Genomic DNA, 19,055 nt, shown 5'->3' with positions numbered 1-19,055 from the left:
CAACTCAATTTAGTAACTCATTCTAGAAAAAACTGAACAAACATATACTATCATGCTTGATACTTAAATTCCCTCCAATGGAAAAGAAGTAGCCAAAGAATACATATTTCTCAAGTGAGTGAATTGATATCATTTAACGAATAATACAAAAAATTATTTTGAATAAACAACGCCCAATATAACTAAGTGCGAATAAGAGAACATCAAAACTTAGAGAGAGCTTATGTCAACATCAATGAAAAACCTATAACAAAGGAGACTGCATTAGATTCACTCGTAACACATAATAAAATATGTATATATCTAGACTTACTTTTTTTTATTGTAGGTTGTATACTACTAAATCATTGATAGTCTTAGATGAACTTTTTATTTCATATTTATGTACATATTACATGGCAGTATTTGCATTTTATCGGAACAACAGTTGGTAAAGAGTGTTCACTACCATTGTATGCAACTTCCATCAGTTAGACGCCATTGATCAAGGACATTTCTCCATAATATCGCAGATATTCCTATCTAGGCAAATATTCTCGGTGATAATTAAAGAGGAATTTAATTTATTTCTTGTACTTAGTTGGCAGACTTTCGATAATCTTCTTCTAAGACAAATAGCAGTGGGGTTCACAATATTGTAGCCATATATATATGGAAGGGCTTAGCCCAAATCTACTTGGCAACCTGGCAGAGGAAGAATTGGTGCCACACGGTTTCGATCTCACGCATGCACACTCCGGACAAAATTACTTGTTCGACCATCGTTGATGTTGAATCCAGTTGATACACCAATTCTGGTTCAAATGCAATCAGCTAAGATCTTGCAATCCGGAATTGGTATGCCATAATGCTGGTTCGAATTTTAGAGAGATATGTATATGTTCTTCATGTGGGGGAGGAAGAGACTTGAGAGTGGAAGAGAAAGACGTGAGAGAGAGAGAGAGGGGCACAGGGTCCACATCCGAAGTTGTTTGATGTTTGATCTATTTAGATACAAATACTGCTTTGTTTTCATGTAGGGAGGAAGAGAGACATGAGAGAGAGAAAGAGAGAGAGAGATGTGTGTGTGTGTGAGAGAGAGAGATCCATGCCCCAAGTACTTTCCTCCAATTTGAGAGAGATACATATCTGTTTTTCATGTGGGAGGAAAAAGTGGCTTGAGAGAGAGAGGTGGAGAGAGACGTGAGAGAGAGAGAGGGGTACGGGATCCATGCCCCATGTTCCTTTGCTTCAATTCAAGAGAGAAACTGATCGGATTTGTTTTTCATGTGGGAAAGAAGAGAGACATGGCAGAGAAAGAGAGAGAGAGACATGAGAGAGAGGGAGACGTGAGAGATTGAGGGGGAGATTGAGATTGTGTCACGTACTTGCTATTTTTTACTCAGAGAAGAACAGACGCTGGAGGTACATATTTTATGGGTATTTTTTATCTTAAATTTCCAAAACCGTGAGAGCAGTATGGGCTTTATACTTTTTTTGCGGGGTTATGGGCTTTATATTTAATATGTTTCCAGCCGAAGTAAACTGGATGAAATATTTGTGTCTTTTTTTTTTTCTGAAGGTTAATCTACACCGTAATAATTCGGTCCCATCTTAGATGAACGACTCGTAAATTCTAATTAACGTAGGAATTTCTAGGGAGTCTCTAATTAGTATAGGTATAGGTATAGATTAGCACTCCTAGGCACGCACGCAAGCACGTAGCCCACACAATGTACGTAGTTCCAACAGGTGTAGCCCGTCTGTTTGCTTTCCTAATTACGTTCCTGATTAGGATTAACGATCTCAATGGCGGCTGCTGCATGCCCGGGAGACGGCAGCATAGGGAAGACGTCAGGCCATACTCAGTCCTAGACGTATGTGCGGCGGTCGAGGCGACGACGGTCGACCAACCACGCCCCACGACGCATCTTCGGTTAGCCCTTGCCAGCGTAAGTCTTTGTATAGCCAAAGCGTCAAACCCTACTTTATTTTGCTAGTGTAGGCAGTAGACAAAGCATCTAGGTGAAGTATTTTTCTATTTCTTAGCTACAAAGGTCTATAATTCTTAGAGTTTGAATTGATTCAGATTACGTTTTGTCTAATTAAATAGAAAGAATCATGCATCCAGGAAGGAAGTATGATTCCGGTGCTTCAAAGCGAAGGAAGAAACAGAAACTAGAATAAGATGCTCGATCACAAAAGGGTGCTCTCGATAAATTTGTTGTGAAAGAACCTCAACCCAATTCTGAAAAACAAACTCGAGATGCTAATATTGCTGATGCACATGGTGGTGATCCACTAGAGATTGAGGCTCACATTGCACAAACTGATGAAGGTGATGATACTAACAATGTCGAAGAAGATGATTCAAATCATCTTGATGAAGGAGATACTGCTAATATTGTCGCTGAAGGTGATGATGCTAATATTGATGATAGCATCAATAATTTTGTTCAACCTGATATATTTGATCCAAGAATATGGGATGCACTTGATCCTACGATGATTGATATTTTGGTGCAAAAGGGTCCCAAAAGAGACCTGTCTATTGAGCTTGGTGACATGTTCTCTACCATTTTCATGCTCAATAGACAAGTCATACCAAGTCTACTGATAAGGTGATGCCAGTCACTAAAGCCATCATTTGCTAACTGACCTCTCGCATGCCCCTTCCTTAATAATTTGCAACAAAAACAAAATCTTTGTCAAGTTGATAAGATAAAAGCAGCATGCAGTGAGTTTGGTCCATGGTTGAACACATATCATTCTCTATTGTGGTACATGTGAGGATTTAACACTCCCATCAAGTGTGATCATATCAACAATAACTTGGTAGAAAGTGTTAACAACAAGATAAAACAGTTAAAGAACTTGCGTGCACATGACATGGTTGAACAAATCAGGATCATGATCATGCGCATGTGGGAATTGAGAAGAAGGATTGGTGATTGTCTGCAAGGGGATAAGCTTGTCACAAACATGTCACAAATATGAGTACTTGGACCAAAATCAGCCATGGACCTGTCTATTGAGCATGAAAATGGTAGAGAACATGTCACAAATATGAGTACTTGGTATGACTTGCGCCTCAGGTTGGAGAAGAATCAAACAATTGACAAAGTTGCTCAGCAGTCAGCAAGAACTTGAAAAAGAGAGGGGGCATTGGAGAAAAGTTTTGCTCAGGATTCTTTTGATTGTGAAAAGAAAGGAAGACATAAAGGGGTACAAAGTAAAGTTTTGAAAATAAATCGGAGAGCTTTTTATTCAGCTTGTGATTTGATCAAAAAAATAAGAGGAGAAGAATTTGGGAGAATGTGGCTAGCAGCAAGATCTTACACCAAACAGACACATTCATATCATCTTCATAAGATAAAAGCAACATGTAGTGACTTTGGTCCATGGCTGAACACATATCATTCTCTATTGTGGTACAGGTCAGGATTTAACACTCCCATCAAGTGTGATCATATCAACAATAACTTGGCAGAAAGTTTTAATAACAAGATAAAGCAGTTAAAGAACTTGCGTGTGCATGACATGGTTGATCAAATCAGGATCATGATCATGCGCATGTGGGAATTGGAAGAAGGATTGGTGATTGTCTGCAAGGGGATAAGCTTCGTGCAGTGGTACAACATGTTGAGAACAGGAGCAGAAATCTTACACATTTGTTTGTTGAAAAATCTTCATCGTGGCTTGCTGAAGTTTGAGATACCAAGACTGGAAGGAGGCATGTTGTTAACACTGAGTTGCATGACTGCACTTGCATCGAGTGGCAACACACCGGGAAACCATGTGACCATGCCATACTTTTCTTGGCCTCCCAACCCAAGATAAACATGCACCCATATTTGCATTAATATTACTCGGTGGCAAGATTCAAGTGTGCATATGCAACTCCAATTCCAGCACTTACAGACCAGTCTTAGTGGCCTGAAGTGGAAATTGAATTTTCCATGTGTCCTCCCCTAACAAAAAGAAAGGCTGGCAGGTTTAAAAAGAGTAGATTGAAGGCATGGTTTGAGAAAGGTGGGAGCAGTAAAAAGAGGAAGGGGAAGAACGATGCAAAGCCAAAAATGTCCCAAAAAGGTAACAAAAATAGATGCAAGCTGTGCCAGGAACTTGGGCACCGTAAAGGATCTCCAAAATGTCGTTACACTCCTAAAAGGCCAAAGTATGTTTATGTTTGTGTTTTTTATTTGGATGTTGTTTTTAATTACTAGCCAAATTACAATCTTTGTTTTAAAGGAGGAAGCGTGGAGGTCAACCCCTTGTTGTTGAAGATTGCTGGGCAACCAAAAAGGCAAGAATCAATGGCTGTAGAAAAAAAGAAGTTTTGGTAAAAGTGTGCAAGATGAGCCAAACTTGGATGATGTTGTGGTGCAACATGAGCCAAACTTGGATGTTGTTGTGGTGCCAGATGAGCCAAACTTGGATGATGTTGTGGTGCAAGATGAGTCAAACTTGGATGATGTTGTGGTGCAAACTGAGACTAACTTGGATGATGTTGTGGTGCAAACTGAGGAGAATGTGGTGCAAACTAGAACTGAAGTTGATGCAGTTGATGTGCAAACTAAACCTATACTGGAAGTTGTGTTACAAAATGAAGCTACTGTTGTTGATGTTGTGCAAACCAAGCCTCATTTAGATGTTGTGGTTCCAACTAAAGTTGTCCTAGATGGTCCAGTGAAGAAAACCAAGAGATTGAGTGAACTAGGTGTCATACCCATCGTAGCATCAACAAGTGCCAAGAAAAATAAGAAGAAATTGAGTGATAAGAAGAAGTAGAAGTGCAATATTGTTTTGTGTGAATTAACAAACTTGCCTGGATTTGTGTAATGCTATTTTGACTTGGATGGGTATTTGTGTAACTCTATTCAAATTCTGACCGAATTTCAAATTTGACCCAAAATTCAAATTTGAAGCTGTTTGTTTGGATATTGATGTTACAATGCTTTCTCAAATACTATGCATGTTAGGTGATCAATCCGATGAATTTTTGTTGAGTGAAACACTAGTCATGAAAAATGTGCTCGAAATGAGCTCCAAAGCTAGGATAAACACCCCATTTGCAAGCAAGTTTTTTTCCGACCTTCTCTAAATGAGCCAAAAATCAAAAATTGACATCATGTGTGCAAATATGGGGTCCTTGTCCAATATTGGATTGTTTGGATAAACTATGACATGGTTAACCTTAAACCCTAATTCGAATCCCACAGAACCTCGTTCGTGATAGCTAGGTTTTGTGAAGGGTTTTTCATGAATATACCCGTAGACCAGGTTTCTTATTTTTCCCAGCAACCTAGTAACATAAAACGATAATGGGTGCAAGTTTCATATTTTTCTGTTTTTTTTAAATTAGTTATGGTCAACCCTAGCCCTGAATCCCATACAACCTCGTTCGTGATAGCTAGGTTTTGTGAAGGGTTTTTCATGAATATACCCGTAGACCGGGTTTCTTATTTTTCCCAGCAACCTTCGCGCTCAGCACACGTACAACTCGATGACGATCTCCGAGATCCAAATCGCAAGCCATCCCATGATCCAATCGCGATCTAGTGCCGAACGGACGACACCTTCGCGTTCAGCACACGTACAGCTCGATGACGATCTACGCCTCCTTGATCCAACAAGCGAGGGCAGAGAGGTAGATGAGTTCTTCGGTAGCACAACGACGTGCTGGCGATGGTGGTGAACTAATTCGACACGGCTTTGCCGAGCTCTACTGAACTAATCTAGAGGAGGAAGACGATCTAGAGAGGAGAGGGCATCACGTGGCTTTTCAGGTGGTGGCTTCCCTCAAAGCCTCCACTATATATAGGAGGAAGGGGTGAAGAAGGCGCCCTAGGGTTTCCCCTAGGGCCTTTGGCCGCCGCCCAAGGAGGTGGAATCCTCATCCTACAAGGAGGTGGGCGTGGGGAGGAGTCCTACTCCAACAAGGACTCCTCCACCCTCCACCTTTTCTCCTCTTGGGCGCATGGGCCCTTTATGGGGTCGGCTGCCCAGCCCACCAGGTGCTGGTGCGCCACCTCTTGGGACCATGTGCCTCCGGGGTGGGTGGGCCCCTCCCGATGGACCCAAGAACCCATTCATCACTCCCGGTACACTACCGGAAATGCCTTAAATTTTTCCAGAACCCAAATACCACTTTCCTATATATGAATCTTTACCCATTCTGGAGCTCCTCATGACGTCCGGGATCTCACCTGGGACTCCAAACAACTTTCGCTCACCAACACACAGAACTCAATAATACCGAAACGTCACCGAACATTAAGTGTGCAGACCCTGCGGGTTCGAGAACTATGCAGACATGAACGAGATACTCTCCGGTCAATAACCAATAGCGGGACCTAGATGCCCATATTGGTTTCTACATATTTTTCGGAGATCTTTATCAGTTGAACCTCTATTTCAAGGATTTGGTTAATCCCGTATGTTGATACTTTTGTCCATCGGTATGTTACTTGGCCGAGATTTGAACGTTGCTATCTGTATACCTAGTTCAATCTCGTTACCGACAAGTCTCTTTATTCGTTCCGTAATACAAGATCCTGTGACTAACTCCTTAGTCACATTGCTTGCAAACTTCTTGTGATATTGTATTACCGAGTGGGCCCTGGAGATACCTCTCCATCATACGGAGTGACAAATCCCAGTCTCGATCCATGCCAACCCAACAGACACCCCCGGAGATACGTGTAGAGCACCTTTATAGTCACCCAATTACGTTGTGACGTTTGATACACATAAAGCATCCCTCTGGTGTTCGAAAGTTGCATGATCTCATGGTCATAGTTACAAATACTTTACATGTAGAAAACAATAGCAATAAATTGACATGATCATATGCTGTGTTATAGTTTGGATCTTGTTCATCACATCATTCTCCTAATGATGTGATCCCGTTATCAAATGACAACTCATGACTATGGCTAGGAAACCTTTGACCATCCTTGATCAACGAGCTAGTCCTTTCCAGGCTCACTAGGGATAGTGTGTTGTCTATGTATCCACACATGTATTTGAGTCTCCAATCAATACAATTCCATCATATTTCCAACAGTCTCCCACTTGCACTAGAGTCAATAATCACTTTATTATTGCCTCTAGGGCATATTTGCAACAGTCTCCCACTTGCACTAGAGTCAGTAATCACTTTATTATTGCCTCTAGGGCATATTTCCAACAGTCTTCCACTTGCACTAGAGTCAATAATCTAGCTCACATCACTATGTGATTTACATTGTAATGAATCTAACACCCATACAATTTTGGTGTTGATCATGTTTCACTCGTGGAAGAGGCTTAGTCAACGGGTCTGCAACATTCAGATCCATGTGCACTTTGCAAATACTTATGTCCTCCTCCTTGATGTAATCACGGATGGAATTGATGCATCTCTTTATGTGTCTAGTCCTCTTGTAAAACATTGGTTCCTTGGCTAGAGCAATGGCATCAGTGTTGTCACAGAACAAAGTCATTGGATCCAGTGCACTAGGCACAACTCCAAGATCTGCCATGAACTCCTTCATCCACACACACCTTCTTTAGCCCCCTTCAAGGCATCTTTGTACTCCGCTTCGCATGTTGAATCAGTTACCATGCTTTGCTTGGAACTGCATCAGCTTACCACACCCTTATTAAGAATAAATACGTATCCAGTTTGAGGCTTAGAGTCACCCGGATCAGTGTCAAAGCTTGCATCGACCTAACCCTGTACGACGAGCTCTTGATCACCTCCATACACGAAAAACATTTCTTTAGTCCTTTTCAGGTACATCATAATATTCTTGACCGTTGTTCAGTGTTCCATTCCCGGATCAGTTTGAAACCTTCCCGCCATACTTATGACAAGGCTGACATCAGGTCTTGTGCACAACATTGCATACATGATAGAGCCTATGGCTGAATCATAGGGGACGACACTCATCTTTTCTCTATCTTCTTATAGTGTGCACCATGTAAGCCAAGGGCATTTCGGGACAACTCGGCTTAGATGATGCTATAAACCGAGAGCAATTTATTTGCCGGGTATCCTTAGGTTCGCACTCGGCTTATATGAATGTAAGTCGAGTGCCCGAAAAATAGCTCACGGCTTAGGGCATGTACAATGATGCTATTTTAGGAGTGCCACATAGGATAAATAATGAGGTGGAGGAGAGAGAACTCAAAAAAAAAGCTTTGCCTTCTCTTATCTTATTTAAGAGAAGACAAGAGGTGATCTCCTAACACAATATGTCTCACCATGTTTTTAGGAATAGTTAATTATAGAAGATAAGTCTAAGAGATGACCCATTGTAGACTCTCTTTTTTGTCATCTCTAAATTACATGCAAGATTTAAGATAAGACTATCTTATCAACCATTGTACATGCCTTATAGCTTGACACACAGAAAAACGAGATTTTCGTGTAGTGTTATCTTAAGAGTGTCACATAGGTAAATACTTAGGTGAAAAAGAGAAAAATCATAAAAGCCTGCCTTTTCTTAATTAAGAGATAATCTCTTAGCAACAATTGTCTCACCACATATGTGGAAATATCTATTTATTGAAGACAAGACTAAGAATAACCATTGTACATCACTTTTTATTGTCTTCTCTAGATTATGTGACGGACCTAAGATAAAATTATTTTATCAAACATTGTACATGTTCTAATCGCTTCATGATCAAGACTAAGCGGCCGGCTATGTAGCTAACTGCCTTATCCATGTAGACGATTTCATCGACTCCACGCACGGACGCTCCTGCATGCACGACTCGGGGCTGCCCACGGCTATGGACGCAGCCATGCACCGACGTCCGGACTCGGCTGCTAGTCATTACTGTGGCGTGGCTTATTCCTAACAGTCAGCTCCAACCCCTTGCACCCTGACGAACGGCCCTTTCTCGTGAGCACCAAGTGGGATGTGGGAAGACATTGTCGTGACCTTCGTCTTTGACATGCATGGAGGAGCTCTGATGGAAACACTCGAGTGTCGAAGCTCGGCAAGGAGAAGCTGTTCAGCGAGGAGAGGACCCGACCGAGAGGAACCACAGCGCCACCGTCGTCTACATGGGACGCCGCAGCAAATTCTGCCTCGTAGAGTGCGTCTACACTGATCAGGATGATGAGGACGACCCCGGGTCCGACAGCAGTCTTTATCGTTCGTCTCACCACGTTCTCTGTATGCCATGACATGAATGGAGACCTAACGACCAGCAAGAGCCGTCGAGTGCAATACTACAAAGTGCCCGTCCTTCAACAGCCCGTGGCATTTGGATGTAAAGTGCTAAAATAATATGATTTCGGAGGATGAGTTCTTATGTTTATTTGTGACCGTTTTCTTTCCAATGGTTATGTTTTAAGCGATATTATTTCAGTACCAAGTACATATATATCATATACACACTATCAACATATTATTAAACACACAAAAATATTATACAATTAATTAGAAAAATATGAATAAAACAGTGTCAATTATCAGGTACGAAGCTCGTAAATATCTCACGGGCGCTAGATTTTTCTATTTGTGTCTAGGCATGAAAAGGGTTATGAAAATATATGTGTATACAACACTTAAAAAAATATTTAAGATGATCAACGGCATCAACATATATACACACTATAGTAAGGTAATGTTCAGAAATTAATCCACAGAGCCATTAAATTTACGTTTTTCTTATTCAGTCACATATAAGTGGAATTGACGTAAATATGTTTTAACATGTATTGTATTTAAAAAATGACTTTTCTTACAAAATTTAGTTTAAATCACCATAATAGTTATATGTAATTGTAATTTGGAAAAATAAGTTATAAATAAGTATTAAATTTTAGTATAAATAATGATATTTATGTTGACTTATAACAGACACAATTTTTATTAGGCTGGACATGATCAAGAGAGAGAAGGGAGGGAGAAAAATCAACACTTCTTGTAAATTTGGTCGCGCCGCCGAGAAAAGACCCGACTCATGGTACCAATTGTCATGCCCCGATTTAGATGCGGAACGAATTTTAGGGAGAGTTAGGGTTCATGGTATTGAGTAACGGGAGAAATAGTCGTTAAACTGTATATTGATATATGATATATGTTTAATTTGGTTAGAAGCTTATAATAAAATCCAATTCTTATTACACACAAACAGGGGAGGCTTATATAGCCCCACTGACAATTAGAGATTACGATGAGTCCAGCAAGCCGTCCGATCCTGTGGAGAGTTTCAATTTTGAGCATCCACTAACTGAGTCTTGACGACAAGTTATCTGAATAAGTTCAGGCCTAACAATACCTCTCCGTGAAAGCAAGCTTGTCCTTAAGGAGTTATATGACGATTAAACCAAGCACACATTGTTTTCTTGAAGAAGGCTCGAAAACTGGTCTTGATGAAGTCTGCGTCTTTCCATGATTCATCGTTGGTAGTAAATTTACCCATTGCACCAGCCATTGAACCAAATGCAGATTCTTGCGGGGGATTTGTTGTGTCTCCAGTACTAAAACTTGTTCAGTTTTGATTGTTCCATATTCACGAACTAGTGACAGATCATCGCATGGAATAGCCTAAGGCCCACATGCTTCTTCAATTGACTGACGTGGAAAACCGGATGAATTTGAGCCCTCTCTGGAAGGAGCAATTTGTAATTTAGTTTTCCCACTTTAGCAAGTATTCGGAATGATCCGTAGAATATGCTCTGCAATTTGATGTGCGTACTTTCTCCGAAGGCATTCAAATGGTACGGTTGTATTTTCAAATAGACCATGTCCCCCACCTCAAAACTACGCTCAATCCGCTTACGGTCTTCATACCTTTTCATGCGCGCTTGAGCTGCGGCCAAATTGGCTTTCGGGTGTTGCATGCGTCTATCTCTGTCATTCGGGAACGGTTCTGCTTCAGCACTTATACTGTCAGGGAGGATGTTCTCATAAATGCTTGGTGGACGGTATCCATACATCACTTCAAATGGAGTTTTCTGAAGAGAGGAATGAAAGGAGGTGTTGTACCAGTACTCCGCCGTTGCTAGTTGACATGTCCATTTCGTCGGCTCTTCAGAGGCCATGCAGCGCAGGTAATTTTTGATGCATCGATTTACATGTTTTGTCTAACCTTTAGACTATGGATGATATGCAGCGCTGTAGCATAGTTCACTGCCCATGCTTCTGAATATATCTTGCCTAAGTTTACTTGTGAAGATCCGGTCACGATCCGAAACAATTGCTAAGGGAGGACCATGCAACTTGAGTATATTGTCAATGAATATTGTAGCTACTGTGATCACTCTAAATGGATGAGCAAGGGGTATAAAATGGGAAAACTTTGAAAGCCTGTTAACCACCACAAAATGACCTCCTTTCCTTTTGATTTGGGAAGGCCCTCGATAAAATCCATACTGACATGTGTCCACACCATATTAGGGATTTTAAGTGGGTCTAGGAAACCAGGCTAAGGACATGTTTGCCCTTTGTTTTTCTAGCATGCTGGGCATTGAGTGACAAACAGATCTACATCTTTCCTCATATCTAGCCAGTAAAATATTTTCTTGAGCCTCTAGTAAGTAACTTTCATTCCAGAGTGCCCTCCAAGTGCAGAAGAGTGCAAGGCATGGAGCAGTCTATTTCTAAGGTCACTGTCTTTGCCCACATAGATCCTGCCTTTTTGTCTTTTGATCCCATTATGTAAGGTGTTTCAGTCCAATGTGTGCTCTGGTGATAGTAGCAGTTTCTCAAGTATTTCTTTGCAATGCTTGTCTGTCAAGTAGGAATCTTCCACAACAGAGATCCAGGTAGGTGTTACTAAAGATTTTTCTTATAGGGAAAATATCCTAGATAATGTGTGTGTCACGATGTTCTCTATGCCCTTTTTGTACTCCAACTGGAAGTTGAATTCTAGTAGTTTCAACATAAGTTTGTGTTGAATTGTAGAAGAGATTTTTTGGTCTGCCATTAACTTGAGAGTCTGATGATGTCTTCTAATAATAAAATATGTACCCAAGAAGTAGTGTCGCCGTCTTTTTAGTGTTCCGATGACAGCTAGAGCTTCCTTTTCATAGATGAAAAGGGCGGTATTCTTTGGAAATAGAGTGTAGCTATAGTAAGCTATGGGCCTAGCTTGTTGCATCATTACTGCACCCAGGCTAGTTCCAAAGGCATCCATTTCAAAGACAAATGGTGTAGAAAAATTGGGAAGAGCTAATACAGGGGCAGAGATTAGGGCTTGTTTGAGTTGTTGGAAGGCTATGTTTGGAGTTGTGGTCCAAGAAAAACTGTCTTTCTTAAGTACATCACAAAGAGGTCTTGCAATACTGCCAAAGTTCTTCACAAAACGCCTGTGGTACCCACACAACCCTAGAAAAGCTTGAAATTGTGTAACTATTGTAGGGACTGGCCAATCAGCAACAGCTGCAACCTTGGAAGAGTTAGTAGAAACTCCTTGACCAAAAATACTGTGGCCCAAATAATCAATATGTGGATCTGCAAAGACACATTTAGATAGCTTAGCAGAGAGTTGATGTTCTTACAGAAGTTGCATGGCAATTTTCAAGTGTGCTATCTGTTCCTCCATGTATTTGCTGAATATCAGGATGTCATCAAAGAAAACGAATATAAATTTCCTCAGATACTTCACGAATATCTCGTTCATAAGAGATTGGAATGTTCCAGGTACATTTGTAAGGCCAAAAGGCATTACCAAATCTTCCCTCGTATATGATGACTGCCACCCTGGCTTCTACTTTGGACCATGAAATCAAATCTTCCCTCATATATGATGACTGCCACCGTGGCTTCTACTTTGGACCATGAAATCAAATCTTCCCTCATATATGATGACTGCCACCGTGGCTTCTACTTTGGACCATGAAATTCAATCTTCAGCTAAGTTGCCGATATAGTTGTTCGGCAGCCTCCCCGCGATGTTATCGCTGCCGCCACAAAATGTTCCGGAAATCCCATCCAAAGACCCGAAATTCAACAATAACCTACAAAAACGCTCCTTCCCAAGTAGAAAAGTGCCCGCAACAGTCGAGATTGCCTACTATAGTTGTGGAAAGAAGCCGCCGTGATGTAGTTTCTCCAACGATTTAAGCCCTGCTTTATACCCGACCACACACGTTAATAATGACAACACACGATTTTTGTAGAAGGAACAAGGCAACACACGATTTTTTTCTCTCTATAAAATCTCCACACATCCTTCCTTTTTTATTTTTTTTGGCAATTAGGTTGAACTCCAGCATCTTCCTGCATGCATTGGTTTTCCCTTGCTGGCATTGGTTTTCTCCGAGATTTTGTATTCCTCTTGTGTCAGGTCTTGTATAGGGGCGAAATGTTAAACGAAGGGATGGGAGTAAATTTTAGTACTCACCCAGATTTTCCCGGCGACATGATGGCCACACTATGGCACCACTCTAATGTCACTGAGCATCTCAGTGCGTAAGAACTGCATTGGAGAGATCATGAGGAAACAACAGTGGCATTACATGGGCTTGTGATTGCATGATGCTTGACTGTTTAGCGCAGCCGCTTGTTCGACAAAGCAATGGTGTAGCAGTATCAATGAATGCATGTTAGTGTGCTGCTATGACCTCCGACCGCTACTCATATTTCAAGAGTTGCTCAAGTTCTTATATCCTTTATTCGTACAACTTCTTTCAAGAGAATTTTTTTTTTTGGCATCAAATACGAAGCAAGAAAAATCTGAAACTTTTGACGACCCTTACACAATTCTAAGCGAAAGCGGCTCAGAAAACAGACATTAAGCAAAAGTCTTTATTGTGGTGATGAATTTATCATGGGCGATCACTCGCCAAGGTATGATTCGCATGCTGAATCTCATATTCTATTTTTCAGTAAAGATGGACATGGCTTACTTTTTGGGTTTTTGACAGTTTTGCCACTAGTTGTACCATGCTACTCAGTTTTGCCACTAAAAGTTATGACTAGTTAAAAATGACATCGTTGCATTAGGAGCGTACTAATAAATGCCATTTTCTGCTATTATCATAAGGTCAAAATCGATTGACCACTCTGTTGGGGAACGTTGCATGGGAAACAAAAAAAAAATTCTACGCACACGAAGACATATCATGGTGATGTTCATCTACGAGAGGAGATTAGATCCACATACCCTTGTAGATCGCTCAGCGGGAAGCGTTAAGAAACGCGGTTGACGTAGTGGTACAACTTCGTGATTCAAATCATCGTCGTCCCACGATCCGTTCCGACCTAGCGCCGAACAGACGGCACCGCCGCGTTCAGCACATGTACAACTCGATCACGATCTCGGCCTTCTTGATCCAGCAAGAGAGACGGAGAAGTAGACGAGTTCTCCGGCAGCATGACGGTGCGCCAGTGTTGGTGATGATCAATTCCTGCAGGGCTCCGCCCGAGCTCTGCAGAAATCTAATCTAGAGGAAGAACTACGAGGTGTAGGTTTGAGTTGCACGTGATAAAGTTGTGTCTCCAAAGCACTAAACCAATAGTATATATAAGAGGAGGGGAGAGGCAGCCTTGGCGCACCAAGGAAACCCTCCTTGGGTGGGCCGAAGTGGGAGGGAGGAGTCCTTCTCCAATCCCACTTGGGTTAGGACTCCTTCCTTATTTTCCCACCTCTTTTGGTTTTTCCACTTTTTCTTCATGGGCTTTCCTTGGATGACTTTTTCGGCCCATTATACCTTATTGTACATCCAATAAACCCACGTGGACCCCTTGGGGCATGGTGGGCCCATCCAGTGGGCCCCCGGAACCCATTCGTCACTCCCGGTACACTTCCGACAATGCCCGAAAACTTTTCGGAATCCAAACACGAGCTTCCTATATATAAATATTTCCGGACCATTCCGAAAACCCTCGTGATGTCCATGATCTCATCCGGGACTCCGAACAACCTTCGATCACCAACACATATAACTCAACTATACTAAAACATCATCGAACCTTAGGTGTGCAGACCCTGCGGGTTCGAGAACTATGTAGACATGACCCGAGACACTTCTCGGTCAATATCTAATAGCGGTACCTGGATGCCCATATTGGATCCTACATATTATACGAATATCTTATCGATTGAACCTTTGTGCCAAGGATTCATATAAACCCGTATATCATTCCCTTTGTCCTTCGGTATGTTACTTTCCCGAGATTTGATCGTCGGTATTCCTATACCTATTTCAATCTCGTTACCGGCAAGTCTATTTACTTGTTCCGTAATACAAGATCCTGTGACTCACACTTGAGTCACATTGCTTGCAAGGCTTGTATGTGATGTTTTATTACCGAGTGGGCCCCGAGATACCTCTCCATCACACGGAGTGACAAATTCCAGTCTTGATCCATGCTAACTCAACGGACACCTTCGGAGATACCTGTAGAGCACCTTTATAGTCACCCAGTAACGTTGTGACGTTTGATACACACAAGGTATTCCTCCGGTGTCAGTGAGTTACATGATCTCATGGTCATAGGAATGAATACTTGACATGTAGAAAACAATAGCAACAAAATGACACGATCACATGCTACATTTATAATTTGGGTCTTGTCCATCACATGATTCTCCTAATGATGTGATCCCGTTATCAAGTGAAAACACTTGCCTATGGCCAGGAAACTTTGACCATCTTTGATCAACGAACTAGTCAACTAGAGGCTCACTAGGGACAGTGTGTTGTGTATGTATCCACACATGTATCTGAGTTTCCAATCAATACAATTCTAGCCTGGATAATAAAAAACGATTATTATGAACAAGGAAATATAATTATAACTAATTTATTATTTCCTCTAGGGCATATTTCCAACACACTCTATATGTCCGAAATACTAACGGTATCGTGGATTGCCTCTCCCCTCTCTAGTTCTTCTAACCAAAATTATCTATGTATGATACAATATCATAGATTGTTAACGAGATAGTTGATATACTCTTTATGTTCCAAAATATAAGGTGTATTAGTTTTTTCTATGGTTAAACTTATGCATGTTTGATCAAATTTTAAGAAGAAAATAATCATATATAATATCAAATTTGTATAACTATATCCATTATAATACAATATTTTCATATTTTATTTATTTTGTATCGTGAATGTTTATATTTTATTCCATAATCTTAGTCATACATTTATATGTTTGACATTTAAGAAAATTGATGCATATTCTACCTTCTCCACGCATAAAAGATTTTAACACTACAAAAAATCAAATCTGTAAAAGTAGCATGACACAATAACGTACTTTCTCCATTTCTAAATATAAGTCTTTTTAGAGATTCTACTAGAGGACTACATACAGAGCAAAATGAATGAATCCACACTCTAAAATATGTCTATATTCATCTGAAAGGACGTGGATGTCGCCTAGAGGCGCGCGGGGGGGGGGGGGTGAATAGGCGCTTTAAAATAATTATGGTTTAGGCTTGAACAAATGCGGAATAAAACTAACGTTTAATTTGTTAAGCACAAAACCTACAACAACAAGGCTCACCTATGTGCACCAACAACTTATGCTAAGCAGGATAAACAACTAAGTGATAGCAAGATATATGACAATAAACAATATGGCTATCACAAAGTAAAGTGCATAAGTAAAGGGTTTGGGTAAGAGATAACCGAGGCACGCGGAGACGATGATGTATCCCGAAGTTCACACCCTTGCGGATGCTAATCTCCGTTGGAGCGGTGTGGAGGCACAATGCTCCCCAAGATGCCACTAAGGCCACCGTAATCTCCTCACGCCCTCGCACAATGCAAGATGCCGTGATTCCACTAAGGGACCCTTGAGGGCGGTCACCGAACCCGTACAAATGGCAAACCTTGGGGGCGGTCACCAAACCCGTACACGTGGCAACCCTTGGGGGCGGTTACCGGTACCCGTACAAATTGCTCAGGGCAATCTCCACAACCTAATGGGAGACCCCGACGCTTGCCCAGAGCTTTACACCATAATGATTGAGCTCCGAGACACCACCAAGCTTCTAGGACGCCAAAGCATCCACGAAGAACAATATCTAGGGTACTAAGTACCAAAGGTAATAAGCTTCTCAAACTTCACTTCCACGTATCACCGTGGAGAACTCAAACTGATGCAACTAATGCAATGGCAAGAACACACGAAGTGGTCAAGTCCTTCACACTCAAATCCCTCCACAACAACAAAAGCTATGGGGAAATATGAGAGGAAGAACAAGGAGCTCACAAAGAACTCCAAGATCTAGATCCAAGGGGTTCCCCTCACATAGAGGAGAAAGTGATTGGTGGAGATGTGGATCTAGATCTCCTCTCTCTTTTCCCTCAAGAACAAGCAAGAATCATTGGAGGGATTGAGAGTTAGCAAGCTCTAAGAAGGTCAACAATGGAGGTAGAACATGAGCTCAACGGATGGATAAGACCAAGGGGGAAGAAGACCCCCTTTATATAGTGGGGGAAGGAATCAGACCGTTACCCCCACTTACAGCCCGAGTCCAGCGGTACTACCGCTGGCTCCAGCGGTACTACCGCTGACCCTGTAGCGGTACTACCGCTGAGCCCATGGTAGCGCAGGGATTCTACCGGGCCAACCACCGCCAAGAAAGTCTTCGCAAAAAGTCCGACGAAGTACAACCGCAAAGATGACGGTACTAAAGTCCTGGAGCGGTACTACCGCTCACCAGGGGCGGTACTACCGCTGGGACAGCAGTACTACCGCCAGCTCTAGCGGTACTACCGCTAGGGCCAGCGGTACACCGCCAACTCTAGCGGTACTACTGCTAGGGCCAGCAGTACTACCGCTAGGTCGAGCGGTACTACCGCTCGCCACTGAAACAACCATAACTTTCGCATACGAGCTCCGAATCGAGCAAACCCAAGCTTGTTGGATTCAGGACGACAAGAGTTATCCAAACAGAGATATGAAAATGCCAATGATATAGAGATGTGAGTCCTCTATGAATGAAGAACCAGCAAAAACTCCAACATCGAAAACATCATAGTAGATGCATATGGACTCCGTTTTCGATGAACTCGAGCTTGTCATGAAGATGACCATAAGCTCTAAAACTCACAAAGAGAAACACCAAACAAGAACCAAGAAGTATGATGCAAGGATGAAAATGATTTGAGCTCTCAACGAACGATACGATCAAGCTACTCACTTGAGAGCCCCCCTTGACAGTACAACAATCTATCCTAAACAGAAAACCTATCAAGGGCAAACCTATACCTTGCACCTCGTCCTCTTGAGCTAGATGATGATGATCTTGGCTTCCTTAAGATGGACCACCTTTCTTGATTGCGTTGGCTTGATGAAGACTAGTTGATTGCTCCCCCATACTCACTATGGGTGAGCCACTCTTCAACATATCTTCACAAGTCCATTGCCACCACAATGGACGGCAAGCTTCATGCATGATATCTTCGTGCTGATCCACTTGAACTTGCACACCGCAATCTTGATGACGATCACCAATTAACGTCATCCTTCATGGGTTGTATAAGATCTTCCTCTAGAAGCAAGCCCATGGAAACACACCTAACCCCCACATATAACTCTCACAAAGACCATGGGTTAGTACATAAATACGTACTGGACAATGCTTACCATACCATGGGATCACTTGATCCCTTTAGGTACATCTTGTACGCTTTGTGTGTTGATCATCTTGATTTACTCTTTGTCTGACGATCTTGATCAACCTTGTGTCTCTATGACCATTCTTTGGATAATACCTTGAATACCACCTTGGTCATCATATAAACTCTTTGAACCCAACAAATGGACTTCAAGAAGTGCCTATGGACAAATCCTATAAATATAACTTAAGGCAACCATTAGTCCATAGGAATTGTCATCAATTACCAAAACCACATATGGAGACATATGCTCTAATATCATCCATACGCAGTCTTCTAGTTAAACCTCTGAAAAGAATTATATTTAGGAACGGAGGGAGTACTTGTCTATGTCACTGCCACAACGAACTGGAGTAATGTGTTCCCACATCTGGAGGGGGGGGAGCGGCATCAATTTCTTACGGCAGCTATTAGGGTTCTTTCATCCCCCGGCGGCAACGGCTATGAGAACATAAAAGTTATATGGATTTTTTTACTATGT

The sequence above is a fragment of the Hordeum vulgare genome, chromosome 7H (assembly GCF_904849725.1).
Source record: "Hordeum vulgare subsp. vulgare chromosome 7H, MorexV3_pseudomolecules_assembly, whole genome shotgun sequence".
NCBI classification, from domain to species: Eukaryota; Viridiplantae; Streptophyta; class Magnoliopsida; order Poales; family Poaceae; genus Hordeum; species Hordeum vulgare.
The sequence above is the reverse complement of the archived record's forward strand: the minus strand, read 5'-3'. Positions refer to the sequence as shown.